Here is a 17,785-nt window from a genome sequence, read left to right on the forward strand (position 1 = left end):
GGTATTCCATGCTTGTAAAACTAAATTGGACTCTTAGTAAGAGTATTATTTACAGAGTTCCTGCAACTGCATTCCACTCACATACAGACTTTTGTGGCTTCACCTTTCTAATTTTAATCCTACATACTTGTTGTTTGTTTATATTCATTCTTTGTAATTTGACCTGTTCCCCACTTTTCCTAGGACTCCTTTTTGACTTTTAGATCATCAAGATCTTCTGCTTAAGGCAGGGTGGTCTTTTGCCATACTGTCTCTTTTTTTTGCAGTGGATTAGTTTGCTTTTTTTTTTTTTTTTTTTACCCTTAATAATATCTCTCTGAAAAACTCCCAATTGTCTTCTATTGTTTTTTCTCGAGACTTGTTTCTCATTGGGACTTATCTGTCAACTCTCTGCATTTCCTGAAATCTGCCTTCTTTAAATCCATTGTCTTAACTGTGTTGCTTTCCCTTTAGAATCACTGTCACCCGACCTGTCTTCCATTTTCAAATACCCAACCAGTTTCTTTCTATCTGTTAAAATCAAACCTAGAACAGCTGCCCCCCCAGTAGCTTTCTTCACCTTTTTAATTAAAAAAAATGTCTCTAATACATTGCAGTAACTTGTTGGATAATTGTGGCCTGCTGTGTTACTTTCCCAATAGATGTATAGGTTATTGAAGTTATTGGTGCCCAGTCCTGTCCTTTGGATGTTTTTGTTAGCTGTTTAAAAGAAAAAAAAAAGAAGAAGAAAAAAAGGCCTCATCTACTTCTTTCTGGTTAGGTTTCTGTCGTAGATCCCTTACCATGACATAACCTGTGTTTTTTACCCCTCTGATCCTTAATCAGAGACTCTTAACTAATCTGTCTAGTTTCCATCTTAACCTCAGTCCAAGTGTATTCAGTTTAACATATGTAAGGCAACACCTACTCACTTTTTTCCCTCCTTGTTCATCCTGGGCAAGTTGCACCCATCTTTACTAATATTTCTGTCATGCATATTAGCCCACCAAGTATGTGATATCAGTTATGTCATAGTTGTGTTTACTAACATTTTAAGTTCTTCCTGCTTATTCCCCATATTTCTTGCATTAGTATATAGAGAAGTAAGATACTGATTTTGTTTTACCCTCTTATTCTGTCTTGTTCCTTTGCTACTATGTTTAGCATCGTAGTTGCCCATTGCAAGACCAAAGTATAATCTTTAGGAACATTGTTAATCTCAGGGCAGCATAGTCATGTCTCCCATATTCAGTTCCTTTACATAACCATTCATCAAGTTCCATATAATAGTCACCCAGTCTTAGCAGATGCCATTTACTTTAACAGAAGTCTTCTGAGCACCATTGTGCACAGGGGAAGATGGAGGAGATATTTATATGAGGTCTGCCTCAGTTTGGGTGTCCTCAATTGAAGAATGATCCTGCTTCTACTTTTGGAGACACATTGTTGTGAACATGTAATTGTAATCAATCTGTAGACCTCAATGCAAAGAAGAATATGAAAATTTTCCAATGCTTACCTGAAAATTTCCTTTCCTTAAGCAATAACATCCACACATTCGGTTCATCCTCAAGATAAATGGATCACCCAGAATAGTGATGGAAACTGACATCCAAGAGATGTAGGTTATTAGGTGGAACCGACCAGTCTCTGCCTGAGGATAAATTGTGTTTTTCCTCCAAGTATATTTGAAACAATCTGTACTCTCAAAAATAGATTTGAATTATCCTTGCTATGGAAATTATCTGAACTGGAGTGAATTCAGGAGCTGGGGCATTCTTCTGTTGCAAGTGGCTAACAAGTCTAATTGTATTTCTGAACCGCAAGCAGGCTGACACTGTAATAGATCTGTGCACTTACTACTAGCAGAAAGGAATATTTCAGGTAAACATGGATAAAATTTCCTATTCTTTTGCTTAACTCCAGATTTCATTTCCTTTGTACATACTTGTGATCTGTTTCCATTTACAGATTTTCTTTCAGAGACGTCTGCTTTTTGCCTCTGATTAACAGCTTTTGTAAGCCTTATCATACCATTTAAACCTAATTCTCATTTTGTGAGGTTTACTAAAATTTCTCACTTTCTTTCCCTAAACAAGATTTTTTCTGAAACTATTTCTCTGAAGAACTTCATATGCATTGCTAAAACAGAGGTAGTGATCTTTTTCCCAAGCCCTGCCCTCTCCAATACATTGGACAGTGACATCAGCTTGCCTGTTGCATAACCTCAGCATCATTTTTGACTCCGACCTCTATGTCCTCTAATTCAGGCTATATCTAATTCTCTTAAAATAAATAAATAAATAGAGAGGAAAAAAAAGGCTTTCTTGTCCATCCACACAGTTAAAACTCTTCTCCAAGCTTCTTGGTGTGCTAAGCTCAAGGTGGGATATTAGTTGATGTCTGATACAGACTACTGAAACATGCTGGAAGACAGGATGACCAACTCCTTAGGCGCCTATCTTAAGTGTGTAGGGATAAAAAATGCTGTATAATAGTTGGGGCACTTCTGTTGGAGAGATGTTCTGGAGGTGGTGTATTGCCAGTTTTAATACATCCATGGAATTTCGGAAACTATAGAATCATAGGACACTAGAATTGGAAGGGAGCTTGAGAAGTCAAGTCCCCTGCCCTCACGGCAGGACCAAGCATCATCTAGACCATTCCCGATAGATATCCATCTAACCGAGTCTTAATTATCTCCAATGATGGAGATTCCACAACCTCCCTAGGCAATTTATTCCAGCGTTTAACCACCCTGACAGGAAGTCTTTCCTAATATCCAACCTAAACCTCCCTTGCAGTTTAAGCTCATTTCTCCTTATCCTATTCTCAGAGGCCAAGGAGAACAATTTTTCTTCTTCCTCCTTGTAATCCTCTTTTAGGTACTTGAAAACTGCTATCATGTCCCTTCTAAATCTTCTCTTTTCTAAACTAAACAAGCCCAGTTCTTTCAGTCTTCTCTCATAACTCATGTTCTCTAGACCTTTAAGCATTCTTGTTGCTGTTCTCTGGACCTCCAGTTTCTCCACACCTTTGAAATGTGGTGCCCAGGACTGGACACAATACTCCAACTGAGGCCTAATGAGCACCGAGTAAAGTGGAAGAATGACTTCCTGTGTCTTGCTCTCAACACTCCTGTTAATGCAGCCCAGAATTTTGTTTGCTTTTTTTGCAACAGTATCACACTATTAACTCATATTTCACTTGTGATCCATGATGATCCCTAAATCTCTTTCTGCAGTACTCCTTCCTAGACATTCGCTTTCCATTTTGTATGTATGAAGCTGATTGTTCCTTCTTAAGTGGGGTACTTAGCATTTGTCCTTATTAAACTCCCTTCTGTTTATGTCAGACCATTTTCTCCAGTTTGTCCAGATCATTTTGAATTCTGACCCTTTCCCCCAAAGCAGTTGCAACCCCTCCCAGGTTGGTATTATATGCAGACTTAATAAGCATACTCTCTGTGCCAATATCTAAATCATTGATGAAGGTATTGAATAGAACCAGTCCCAGAACAGACCCCTGTGGAGCCCCTTCCAGCATGACTGCAACCCATTAATAACTACACTCTGAGAACAATTATCCAGTATTTGCCTAGTTTATTAGTAAGAAGACCATGTGCGACCGTGTCAAATACCATACTATAGGTATACCACTTCTACTGCTTGTCCCTTATCCACAAGACTTGTTATCCTGTAAAAGAAAGCTATCAGATTGATCTGGAATGATTTCTTCATAATCCTTGCTAGCTGTTACCTATCACCTTATTTTCTTCCGTATGTTTGCAGATGAATTCCTTAATTCCTTGTGCCATTATCTTTCCCAGCACAGAAGTTTAGACTGGTCTGTAGTATCCTGGGTTGTTCTTTTTTCCCTTTTTACAGATGGGCACTATATTTGCCCTTTTCCAGTCTTCTGGAATCTCTCCTGACTTCCAGGACTTTTCAAAGATGTTGTCTGAAGGTTCTGATACCTCCTCTGTCAGCTCTTTGAGTATTTTAGGATGCATTTCTTCAGGCCCTGGTGACAGCAAGACATCTAATTTTTCTAAGTAATTTTTAACTTGTTCTTTTTTTATTTTATCCTTTAAACCTTCCCCCTTCCCACTAGCTTTCGCCATGTTAGGTGTTTCTGATCATACTTCTTGGTGAAGACTGAAACAAAGAAGTCATTAAGCACCTCTGCCATTTCCAATTTTTCTGATATTGTTTCTCCCTCCTCACTGAATAGTGGACCTACCCTATCCTTGGCCTTTCTCTTGCTTATTAATATATTTATAAAATGTCTTCTTGTTACCCTTTATATATCTAGCTAGTTTGAGCCCATTTTGTGCCTTTGCCTTTCTAATCTTGCCCTTGCATACCTATATTGTTTGCTTTTATTCATCCTTTTGTAATTTCTCCTAATTTCCACTTTTTATATTACTCCTTTTTGATTTTGAGATCATGCAAGATCTCCTAGCTAAGCCAGGGCAGTCTTTTGCCATACTTTGTTTCTTGTGCAGCAGTATAGCTTGCTTTTGGGCCCTTAATAATGTCCCTTTGAAAAACTGCCAGCTCTCTCTTCATTTGTTTTTCCCCTCAGTCTTGCTTCCCATGAGACCTTACCTACCAGCTGTCTGAGTAGGTTTGGAACGGGTCCCATCTGAGGAGAGGCTAGAGGGATGGGGACTTTTCAGTCTAGAAAAGAGGAGACTGAGGGGTGATATGATAAAGGTATATAAAATCATGAATGGTGTGGAGAAAGTGAATACAGAAAAGTTATTTACCTGTTCCCATAGTATAAGAAATAGAGGACACCAAATGAGATTAATGGGTAGCAGGTTCAAAACTAATAAAAGAAAGTTTTTCTTCACACAGCGCACAGTCAACCTGTGGAACTCCGTGCCGGAGGAGGCTGTGAAGGACAGCACTCTAACAGCTTAAAAAAGAGCTTGATAAGTGTTTGGAGGTTAGGTCCATAGATGGCTATTAGCAAGGGGTAAGGTATGGTGCCTAGCCTTTTGTCGAAGGCGGGAGATGGATGGCAGGAGACAAATCGCATGATCATTGTCTTCGGTTCAACTCCTCTGGGGCACCTGGCATTGGCTACTGTCGGCAGACAGGGTACTGGACTAGATGGACCTTTGGTCTGACCCAGTATGGCTGTTCTTATGAGTATATCAAAATCTGCCTTCTTGAAATCCTTTGTCTCAGTTTTGCTGTTCTCCCTTTCACCATTACATAGAATCATGAACTCTATGATTTCATGGTCACTTTTCCCCAAGCTGCCTCCCCCTTTCAAATTCTCAAGCAGTTCCTCCTTATTTGTTAAAATCAAATCTAGAACTGCTTTTCCCCAGTAGCTTTTTCCACCTTCTGAAATAAAAAATTGTCATTAATGCAGTCCAAGAACTTTCTGGGTAGTCTGTGCCTCGCTATGTTAATTTCCCAACATATGTCTGGATAGTGAAGTCCCCCATCACTATCAAATCCTGGATGATTTTGTTAGTTTGTTAGAAAAGCTCCTCATCCACTTCTTTTACCTGCATAGGTGGTCTGTAGTAGACCCGTAGCATATCACCCTTGTTTTTACCCCTTTTAACCTAACCCAGAGACTCTCAACACACAGGTTTCCTGCATCCATCTCCCACTCAGTCCAGGTGTGCACATTTTTAATATATAAGGCAACACCTCCTCCCTGTTTACCCTGCTTATCCTTCCTGAGTAAGCTGTACCCTTGTATACCAATATTCCAATCATATGTATTATCCTACCAAGTCTCTGTGATACTAATTGTCATAATTGTATTTATTCATTAGGACTTCAAGTTCTTCCTCTTTATTACCCATACTTCTTGCATTTGTATATAGGCACCTAAGATATTAGTTTTCTTTTGTCTCCCAGTTCTGCTTAGTCCCTATTTTTTCTTTGCTATTATAGCCCATGTTCCCTCCCATTTCCAGCCCAACTCCCAGTTCTCCAGGGTTTTTACTTACCTGTGGGCTTTGGTCACCTCTCCCTGTCAAACCTAGTTTAAAGCCATCCTCAATAGGTTAGCCAGTCTGTAACTAAATATGGTCTTCTCATTCCTTGAATGGTGAACCCCATCCATGCTTAGCAGTTGTTCCTGGAATAGCATCCCGTGATTGAGGAAGCCAGAGCGCTCCTGTTGACACCATCCTTGCAGCAAGTCATTTACCTCCAGTATACACCTTTCTCTGCCTGGGCCCCTATCTTTATCATGAATGATTGAGGAGTGGCAGGGAGCTGGGAGCCAGGCAGCAGCACCATGAGTTTTCCAACTCCCCGCCACTTGCAGGAGCCAGGAAACTGACCAGGGCTGTTATGCTGGTCAGTTTCCCGGCTTCCGTGAGTGGCTAGGAGCCAGGTGCTATAGCACCAGTCAGCCTCTGAAGGCTAATGAATCTGATTCAAAGACATGGCACCTCCACACTAGCCTTCATTCAAACTGTTGACACTACACCCACCGAGTTCCAACAATATGATATTGATATTAGTCCTCCCTAAATCGAGCTAATGGTATTTACAGTGAAGACAGTCACATGGTACAATAGAGCTTATTGCCTTAAATTTGTCTTGTAGTGTAGCCAGTGTGTATCAGTTTGTATTTTGTGCTGTTCATTTTTTTGTTCTAGCGTTAGCTAAAAATAATTTGTCATCTGTAAGAGATTAAGTTAGTGGCCTGATCTTCTTATTAAAAATCATTGTCTCTGTGATTTTTCAGGGTCACATAGTCTCTTGCTGGCTTAAATTAATGTAATGATTATGGCTGTTAAATCATCCTCAGCTCAACTGTGGTACAAGGGGCCAATAATGTGATATTGTGCAATTATAAAAAATATTTTATAACATAAAGCCTCATACTGTGATGCCTAGCAATCCTTTAATACCCATAAGAGTGGCCACAAAACATAAATAAAAATTACCATTTTCCAGATTTTGAACATGTGCCTTTTTTGGAACAGGGGCTGTCTTAATATGCTTGCCTAAAACAATGGGGACGCTATCCTGTTTGAGGTCTCTGGACACTACAGTAATATAAATAATGCAAAGGGTTTTCCTCTCCCCATTAAGCAGGTGGTGTTTGAGAAAGGCTGGAGTAAAGTAAAATGAATTATATTCTTTTGGAGTTTAGCGCTACTTATCACCACTTTAGGAGAACAAGGGAGAAGTTGCATTCAAGTTTTTGTTGTTTTTTGGCTAAGTGATTTCACCTAATGTATTTCTAACCCCTGTTGCTATAGTATGAAATAATGTTCTTAGAACATAAGAATGGCCACACTGGGTCTAACCAAAGGTCCATCTAGCTCACTATTCTGTCTTCCATCCAAGGCCAATGCCTGATGCCTCAAAGGAATTGAAGAGAACAGGTGATCACCAAAGCAACCCCTCTTCTGACGTCTATTTCCAACCTCTGACGAACAGAGGCTAAGGACACCATTCCTACCTGTCTGGGTTAATATCCAGTGCTGCCCCTAACCTTCATGAATTTGTCTAGTTCTTTTTTGAACCCTGTTAAAGTCTTGGTCTTCACAACCTCCTCTGGTAAGAAGTTCCACAAACCTACTATGCACTGCATGAAGAAAAACTTACTTTTTTTAGTTTTAAACCTGCTACTCGTTAATTTCATTTGGTGATCCCTAGTTCTTTCATTATGAGAACAAGTAAATGACTTTTCTTCATCATCATCATCATCATCAGTAACCATGGGCTCAGTGCCCGTTTGTGTCTGATGCCTCTCTTACTATTTCCTTCCATCTTTCTCTGTCCAGTGCGGAGTGGCTTAGTTTCTGTAGACTAGCTCCTCACCAATCTGCTATATCATCTATCTATGCTCTGTGGGGTCTGCCTCTCCTATTCAAAATGTCCATTGTGCTGACTACCAGGATCTTGATTTTTTGTTTGTCGTTCATTCTGCAAATATGCCCAAATAGTTGTAGCTTCCATTTTATAACCTTCTGCAGCAGGTTCTCTTTCCACTGTATCTTTCTATATAATTCCTCATTGATGACCTCTTCTGCATCCATCCTATTGTCTTTCTATAACAACAACTTTTGAACACCAATATTCTTCTTTTCGAATCTTTCGTTATCACCCATGTCTCACAAATTGGTACAACATGCTGCTGAATACACACATTTTCAAGACACTCAGCTTCATTCCTAAGTTAACTGTTCTGCTTTTCCAGATCTTATCCATAGTCTTCAAACTCACTCTTGCTTTCGCTATTCTAGTTCCCATTTCCTCCTTACAGTCTAGATCATATGTTATGTTGCTCCCAAGATATGTGAACTTCTCTACATTTTCTAGTTCAATACCATCAACACTGATCTTCCTTCCTATTTCCTCATCTCCAAATACCATTGTTTTTATTTTATTGATGTTCATAATCAGTCCGTACCGTTTCCCTTCTTCATTTAGCACCTGCGCTGTTTTCGCTAGCTTCTCCTCATCTTCCTCAATGGTAACTATATCATCTGTGACCTCAAGTTGTTTATTCTTTTCCCGTGCACAGATATCCCTTCTACATTTTCCTTGATCTTGTCCATCATTCTTGCCACATGTATGATGAAGATACTGGGCGATATTGGAGCTCCTTGTCTCATATATGTTCTTGTTTATTCATCAAGCTTTCTCCACTATGAGTCTTAGTGCCAATATCTGCTTTATGGTACTTCTATCTTTCCTGAAGCCCACTTGCTTATCCTCTAGATATTCTTCTATCTGCAGTCTTAGTCCCTCCATCAGTATCATCATCAACAGCTTGCGCAGATGACTTGTTAGGGCAATCATTCTGTAGTTCTTGCACTTCTTTTCTTGTGTATTGTCACTAGCACAGATCTTGTGCATTCCTTAGGCACCTTCCCTTCTTTCCATGCTATATTACATAGCCGAAGTATTTCTTGAATCATGCTTTCTCCCCTGTATTTGATCATCTGTCATGTGATCTTATAATTTCCAGGGCTCTTGCTGTGTTTTTAGTCATTTCACTGCTTTTTCTACTTCCTCCTTTGAAGTATCGGTCTCGCTCTTGGTGCTCGGTTGAGATATCTTTTTCAGTTCTTCAGTCAGTCTCTCTGAGACACTCGTGTCCAGCTGTGCTTTGTATAGATCGGTGCAATTTCTCGTCCATCACTGCACAATCTTCTCCCTGTTCATGAGCATTTCTTCATTCTCATCTTTGATCACCATCTGCTTCGGTTGCCATTTCCTATTAATATTTCTAATTGTCTTATGCACCTCCTGGTCTTACATTCACTGTAATACCTCTCTATATATTCACGTTGCTTCTCTAACCATTTCTCCTTATCCTTTCTGGATGCTTTCCTTACCTCATTGCATTTCACCCTCTACTGCTGTTGCGCCATCTCAGAAACATCTCTTCTGATTTTCAACTCTCTTCTCTTGAACCAACTTCAGTGTCTTCTGAGTAATCCACTTTTTGTTGACCTTCTCTTCTTCTGGTACAGTCTGCTCAATTGCCTCTTCTGTAGCAGCGGCTATCCCTGCGACTCTCTTATCTAGGTCTTTTTGTGTGACTATATTCTTAATCTTCTGTTCGAGCGCTGCTCTGTACGCATTCTCTGTTTCTTCCTCACATATGCTCGCCACGTCTCTTCTTTTCTTAAACTGTGTCTTACATTTTCTTTTCAGCTTTATCTTGATGTTTCTGATCACTAGTCTGTGGTCTGAGTTTGTATACATTCCTTGGAAAGCTTGGCACTGCTGTTATCCATCTTCTTATCAAAATTGTATCTATCCTGTTCTTGGACTTCCTGTCATTTGATCATCATGTCCACTTCCTACAGTCCTTTTGTTGGAATTTCATGTTGCCGTTCACCATCTCTTGCTCTGTTGCAAACTCTAGTAGTTTCTCACCTCGTTAGTTTCTTTCTCCATATCCGAACCTTCCTGTGACACTCTCTCAACCTTCGTTATCTGTTTCACCCTTCTCATTCCAATCTCCGCAAATGATCAACACATCTTTCTTTGGTATTTCCTCCGTCTTTGTCAAGTCTTTATAGAATAGCCCAATCTCTTCCTCCGTACTGTCTGACGTAGGTCCATACACCTGAATGACTGAGCTGTTGAACGGTTTTGTTTCGAATCTCGTTACCATCATTCTTGCACTCACCAGTTTGTGTCCTCTTCTAGCTGTTTTGCTAAGAAGGAACCCGACTCCTGCTTCATGGTTTGTTTTGTTTCCTGACCAGATGACTTCGCAACTGCATATCTCTCCTGATGCTGTCCAACACATCTCTGCCAGTCCAAGCATATCGCTTTGGTATCTCTCCATCTCCTTCTGAAGAAGCTCTAATTTTCCAGTTGCCCACAGAGTTCAGACGGTCCATGTTCCAATGGATAGCATATGTGTTAGTTGTAATTTTCTTTCAGTAACCAACTTATCAACCCAACCTCTATCGCTCAGTTGGTGTTGCGGACCTTGTTTATTTGGCAATATCTGAGCTGGCATCTTCTATTATTTAGTTGTACTGGCATCAGATTTCATTTGTATTCTTGTTTGGCAGTCAGCACGTCGACACTCATCTGACCAACCCTCCTCCTTCATTCAGGCTTGGGACTGGCATGGAGCTCATAGAGGCTTCATGGCAGAGTTTAAATGACTTATCCTTATTTCCCTACCAGTCATGATATTATACACCTCTGTTATACTGTCTTTTTTCAAAGCTGAAAAGTCCCAGTGTTTTTAAAATATTTCTTCTTACAGCACCCTTTCCAAACCTCTAATAATTTTTGTTGTCCTTTTCTGAACCTTTTCCAATGCCAATGTATCTTTTTGAGATGAGGCAACCACATCTGTGCACAATATTCAAGATATGGGCATAGTGTGGATTGATATAGAGGCAGTAAGATAGTTTTTCTCTTATTCTCTGTCCCCTTGTTAATGATTCCAAACATTCTGTTTCCTCTTTTGGCTGCTGCAGCACATTGACTTTGTTTTCAGAGAACTATCCACAATGACTCCAAGATCTCTGTCTCGAGCAATTATAGCTAATTAGTCCCCATAATTTTGTATACATAGTTGGGATTATTTTTTCCAATGTGCATTACTTTATGTTTATCAACATTAAAATTAATTTGCCATTTTGTTGCGCAATCGCTTTAGTTTTGTGAAGATTGTCACATTTTGCTTTGTTCTTAAGTATCTTGCGCAGTTTAGTGTCATCAGCAAATTTGGCCATCTCACTGTTTACCACCTTTTCCAGATCATGTATAAATAGATTGAATAGGATTGGTTCCAGTACAGACCTCTGTGGGACACCACTAGTTACCTCTCTCCTTTCTGAAAACTTTTTATTCTTACCCTTTGTTTCCTTTTTTTTTTTTTTAAACCGGTTTGCAGTCCATGAGAGGACCTTCACTCTTACCCCATGACAACTTATTTTACTTAAGGCTTTTGGTGAAGGACCTTATCAAAGGCTCTCTGAAAATCCAAGTACCCTATATCCACTGGATCCCCCTTGACTACATGCTTATTGATTACCTCAAGGAGCGCTAGTAGATTAGTAAATCATGATTTGCCTGCGACTGACATTAGAGTTACTGGTCTGTAATTGCCAAGATCACCTATAGAGCCCTTTTAAAATATTGGCATCACATTACCTATCTTCCAGTCAGTAGTTACAGAAGTTCGTTTAAAGGATAAATTACAAATCACATTTAATAGTTCCACAATTTCACATTTAAGTTCCTTCAGATCTCTTGGGTGAATGCCATCTGGTCCTGGTGACTTGTTACTATTAAGTTTATCAATTTGTTCCAAAACCTACTGTAATGAAACCTCAAAGTTGGACAATTACTCAGATGTATCAGATAAAAAGAATAGCTTCTGTTGACAGTGCAGATCAAAGGATTGATCCACTTTTATAAGTAGATGCGATCTGTTGGCAGAAGTTTTCTCAGAACATCTCTTCTGACAATATCTTCTGTAGATAGATACTTCTAGTATAGTATAGAAGAGAAGAGTGAGGGGTGATTTGATAGCAGCCTTCAAGTTCCTGACAGGGAGGTCTATAGAGGATGGAGAGAGGCTGTTCTCAATGGTGACAGAAGGCAGAACAAGAATCAATGGTCTGTAGTTACAGAAGGAGAGGGCTAGGCTGGATATTAGGAAAAACTATTTCACCAGGAGGGTGGTGAAGCACTGGAATGCGTTACCAGGAGAGCTGGTGGAATCTCCATCCCTCGAGGTTAGGTCCCAGCTTGACATAGTTATGGCTGGGATGATTTAGTCAGAGTTGATCCTGCTTTAGGCAGGGGCTAGACTAGATCACCTCCTAAGGTTCCTTCCAGCCCTAGAATTCTATGATGCCTTTTTATTTCTCACTGCTTCTTTTACTTGGTTTTTAAGCTACACTGGCACTTTTTTGGTACTCGTACTGTGTTTTTTAATTTGGGCTATACTTTAAAGCTGGGCCTCTATTATGGTATCTTTGAAAAGTTTCCATGCAGCTTGCAGGGATTTTATTTTTGGCACTGTACCTTTGAATTTCTGTTTAACTAACCTCCTCATTTTTGTGTGGCTCCCCTTTCTGAAACTAAATGCCACACTGTTAGGTTGCTGAGGTGCTTTCCCCAGTACCGAGATGTTAAATTGTTTTTCATTGTGGTCACTGTTTCCGAGCAATTTGGTTAGGACCAGATCCTGTGCTCCATTTAGGATTAAATCAAGAATTGCATCTCCTTTTGTGGCTTCCAGAACCAGCTGTTCCAAAAAGTAGTCATTTAAGGTTTCAAGAAATTTTATCTCTCTATCCCATCCAGAACTGACACATATCCAGTTAATACGGGTATAATTGAAATCCCCTATTGTTATCGAGTTTTTTTATTTTGATAGACTCTCTAATCTCCCTTAGCATTGCATAGTCACTATCACTATCCTGGTCAGGCGGTCAATAATATAGCCCTAGTGCTATATTCTTATTATTAGAGCACAAAATTGCCATGCATAGAGATGCTGTGGAACATTTTGGTTCATTTAAAATTTTTACTTCATTTGATTCTACATTTCCGTTTATGTATAATGCCACTTTCCCACCAGGACAATCTGTTTTTTCCTTCTGATATATTTTGTGCCCTGGTATGACTGTATCCCACTGATTGTCCTCATTCTATCAAGTTTCTTTGGGGCCTTTGATGCCTATTGTATCAATATTCTCCCTTAATATGAAGCACTCTAGTTCACCCATCTTATTATTTAGACTTCTTTGTGTATAAGCACTTGAAACATTTGTCACTATTTGTCTGCTATTTTCTGATGTATTAGATTCTCTTTCATTTTATTTTCTCATCTGATCTTACCCATATTTTATCATCTTTGATCCTCTCCAGCTTACTAGAACACAGAGAATCTCTATTAATAGATCCTTCTCTACGAGATGTCTCAGTCTGATCCATGTGCTCCTCTGCACCCATCAGCTTTACCCCAGACCTTAGTATAAAAGCTGCTTTATGACCTTTCTAATGTTAAGTGCTAGCAGTCTGATTCCATTTTGGTTTATGTAGAGCCACTCCTTCCTGTATAAGCTCCCCTTTTCTCAAATGTTTCCCCAATTCCTAATGAATCGAAGCCCTTTCTCCCTACACCATCATCTCATCCATGCATTAAGCCTCTGAAGTTCTGCCTACCCACCTGGCCTTCCATATGGAACTGAAAGCGTTTCAGAGAATGCTACCATAGAGGTCCTGGATTTTGATCTCTTTTCTAGCGGCCTAAATTTGGCCTCCAACACCTCACTCCTACACTTTCCTATGTCATTGGTACCTACATGTATCACGACCACCAGCTTCTCCCCAGCATTACAAATAAGTCTATTTAGACATCTCAAGAGATCCACAATCTTTGCACCAGGTAGGCAAGTCACCATATGGTTCTCCTGGTCATCAAAAACACAGATGTCTATGTTTAATGACTGAATCCCCCATTACCAACAGCAGTCTTTTCCTAATGACTGGAGTTCCCCCCTCCAGAGAGGTATCCTCAGTGTGAGAGGATACCACCACATCATCTGCAAGGAGGTCCTAACTATGGGATGATTTCCCTCTGCTCCAGTTGAATGTTCGTCTTCCCTGAGTCTTTCACCCTCCTTAACAACACAGGGGCTGTGTGAACAGAGGGAGGACAGTTCTACAGTACCCTAGAAAGCTTTATCTATGTACATCTCTGCCTGTCTTGGCTCCTCCAATTCAGCCACCCTGGCCTCCAAAGCCTGTGTGTGGTCTCTGAGGACCAGGAGCTCCTTGCATTGAATACACATATATGCCATCTGTCCATATGGCAGGTAGTCATGTATGTTGCATTGGGTGCAATAAACAGAGTAACCTCCACTCTGCTGCTGGGCTTCTGACTGTATTTCTTCCTACAGATAATTAGACTTTTGACTTTTGATAGGGTTTTTATTTAAATCAGGTATTTTTGGTTTTAGTTCAATTTAAAAGAGGTTTTAAAGAATGCCACGTGTATCTAGCCCCCTTCAAACCTCCCCCACAAAACTCTGGGTCAGCTAGTTCTGTTAGCTAAGCTCCCTGGTCACAAGCACCCTGGTGGCTTACTAGCAGGCTTTACATAGCCCTGCGTTTCCTGATAGTCCCGCCCGTTGGTTAAGGCTTGACCAATGAACGGAGGGTTCTAGATTTCAAATCTTCATTAAGAAGCTCAAAGCTTCCAACTGTTGTCCTCAACACGTGGTCTTTCAAACAAACAGCTCAGCACATGGCTCTCCAAATGCAAGCTCAGCACACAATATCTTTAAAAGAGGTTTTAAAGAATGCCACGTGTATCTAGCCCCCTTCAAACCTCCCACACAAAACTGTGGGTTAGCTAGTTCTGTTAGCTAAGCTCCCTGGTCGCAAGCACCCTGGTGGCTTACTAGCAGGCTTTATACAGCCAGCAGGCAACCCCCAGCACACACACCACAGGCAGCAACTTACCTCAAGGGACCCATAATCCCTTCTCTTTCACCTGGAGAGCTCCCCCACAAAACTCACTGCTAGCTGTTCTTGTTAGCTAAAGTCCCTGGTCAGAAGTGCCCTGGTCTCTTATATATGGCCCTGGTGTTCCTGAAAGCCACTCGTCACGGTTAAGGCTTGATTTATCTTAGAAAGTCTCCTATTTATTAAAAAACTCTCAACTTTTTAAAGGAAACTGCTCTTTAAAAATAAACATTTGTGTTTGCTGCTGTATGGTGTCTTTTCTCATTTTCATTAATGTTTTGGTGAGAAAGCAACAGCCGGTGAAAGACAGATATGAAGACAGAGGGAGTTATAAAAGTGCCTTCATAGAAATTACTACGATAGAAATCCTGGTTAGATGCTGCATATCTCTTTTATCTGATAGATCAGGTAAACCGGTAAAGTCATCCTTCTGTATTGGTTGCACGCCTAAAATCCTGGACTCTCTGCTCTGGTGACAGCTGTACTTCAGCAGGACCATATATCTTCCTAGAGTAGAGAACCTTGGGCTCGAGCCTACGGCAGTGGGGCTAGTGCCCAGCATCTGGCAGCAGGATCTGGCATCTGGTGCAGGGGATGTGCCCCTTGGCAGTGGGCCAGAGCCAGAGCTCCAGGCAGTGGGCTGCTGTAGGCAGCTTCGAGGCTAGGGCTGGCAGTAAGGGGATTGGCTGGGGACGGAATCAGAATCGGGGCAGAGGTGGGATGAGGGCCAATGGCAAGGGACCTTCCTGGGTCTTGCAAATCCCCCTGTTCAGGACCAGTTAGGTCATGAGAGTGCCGGACCTGGGAGTAGTACAAGGTCTCCGTTTGTCACTTCGATGTACTGGAAGGCTTCTGTTTGTCATTGTTTAGGACTGGGGAAAAGAGAGAGCTATCACAAACAAGCAAAGAGAATCCCTTCCAGCTTTAAGAAAACTAATTTGATATGTTCTTTGAGATTTTGATGTACTTCAGTTCCAAGGACAAGTTAATTTTATGTTAGTGCATTTTTCCAGTCATGGATACAGATTTTCATATTGTAATCTGTACCCCTGCGTTTTGGATATAGTTTGTGACATCTGTATTCTAGTAAGAAGTCTGCTAGTACTCAAAGGACTTGTCTACACTACCACCTTCCTTCAAAGGAAGGATGGTAATTAGGATGTTGGGAGTTTACTAATGAAGTGCTGCCATGCATAGGCAGCACTTCATTATGCAAATTCCCCCCCATGGCAACTTCAAAGTACCAGCACACGTCTAGCCGCGGCTCACCTGCTGGTATTTCGAAGTGCCGGGGCAACTTGAAAGTCCCTTTACTTCTCAAAATAAGGTATGTCCAACACAAGAGTTTCAGCATTGTCTTTATTTATGGGAGGGGCGGGAAACCTGTTTTGGGTCAGGGCTCGCTGACTCACAGTAAAATAAGTCAGGGAGCACACAAGTGAGATGCAAAACAAAACAAACAAAAAACCCAAACAAACCTTCAAGCCCCACTGATGTGGCCCCAACTGAGACACCTCCCTCCCCTGGTACCCTAGCCCTAAGCAGGGAGGGTAGGTAGGATTTAAGTTCAAGACTGCAGGCCAGATGAATTCTTCTGAGGTTCCAGGGTTAGTGGAATTTGTGGGCCCCTCTGCATTCTGAGGTGGGGACAAAAGGAGGGATCCAGTGTGTGGGACAGGGCTGCCAGTGAGTGGGATGGGGTGCAGAATCTGGGTGCAAAATAGGGTACAGGAGTAAGCTGGTGTAGGTATTTGTCCAGGAGTTAGGGGGCAGGAGCAGCGTGCTGGTGGGAGTTGGGGCAGGGGGACAAGGTGCTGATGGGACCCAGAACAGGGTGCAGGTGAGACCCTGGGCAGGGTATTCATGGGGGCCTGGGTGAGGGGAAGGGACACCGCTGCTGGTACCTGGGGTCTCGCAACAGCGTGCCAGGTCCAGGGTCTCAGGAAGCATGTGTGCTGCTTCCCCTCACCAGACAACCAGCACATGTCCTGAAAAGCCAGGTCTGTTGCCTGCTGGCAACTTCCTTTTGCCTGCTGCCTTCCTGCCTGGGAGTTGGGGGGAGTGGGAGGCCTGGATCCGCGCCAGCTCCAACTGCTCAGGCAGCATGCGGATGCCGTGGGGAGCGACGAACAGTTGGCGAAGACCTGGGCTCCCCCCACCCCCACCCACCGCTCAGGAAGGCAGCAGGTGGAAGGAAGTCGCTGGCCGGCAACAGACCCGGCTTTTCAGGAAACCCACTGACTGTTTGGCAAGGGGAAGCAGAGCACACTCTTCCTGAGACACCTGCTCTGGCATGCAGCTTTGGTGTGCAGCTGTGAGATTCCACCCTCTGGGCTGCAGGAAGCCGGCACGACCTCCATTTTTGTGGGAGGTAATGCCAGAGTGGGGTCTTCTTGGGGTGGGGAAGATTGATGAGGCGAGGGTCTGGGTCACCTCGTGCCCCCCCCCGGAATTTCTTCACACCCCCCAGAGGGGGCACGCCTCCAGTTTGGGAACCTATGATCTCAGCAGTAAATAGAGGGAGGCTGTGTGGATGGGGGCTATTGAATTTTGACCCTGAGATTATTGCAGATGGCTTCCTCAAAAGGTGAAGACAAATCAGAAGGCAAATTAAAAATGTGATTAAAATAATTATTTTAACCTAATTTAATTTTGAAGTATTTTATTCTGTGTTTAGTTCATGATTTTTGAATGCTTAGAGTGTGCGCTACTGGTCTGGCCCTAGGCATGCTGCTTCTGGGTAAAATATTAAGTTCCGAGGATATCGTGTGTCATATAATTTTAATTAAAAAGGGGTTATAAATAAGATTGTATATAATCATTTCTTTTTTGTGTTTTATAAGAAG

Source organism: Carettochelys insculpta, chromosome 5, assembly GCF_033958435.1.
Source record: "Carettochelys insculpta isolate YL-2023 chromosome 5, ASM3395843v1, whole genome shotgun sequence".
Lineage (NCBI taxonomy): Eukaryota > Metazoa > Chordata > Testudines > Carettochelyidae > Carettochelys > Carettochelys insculpta.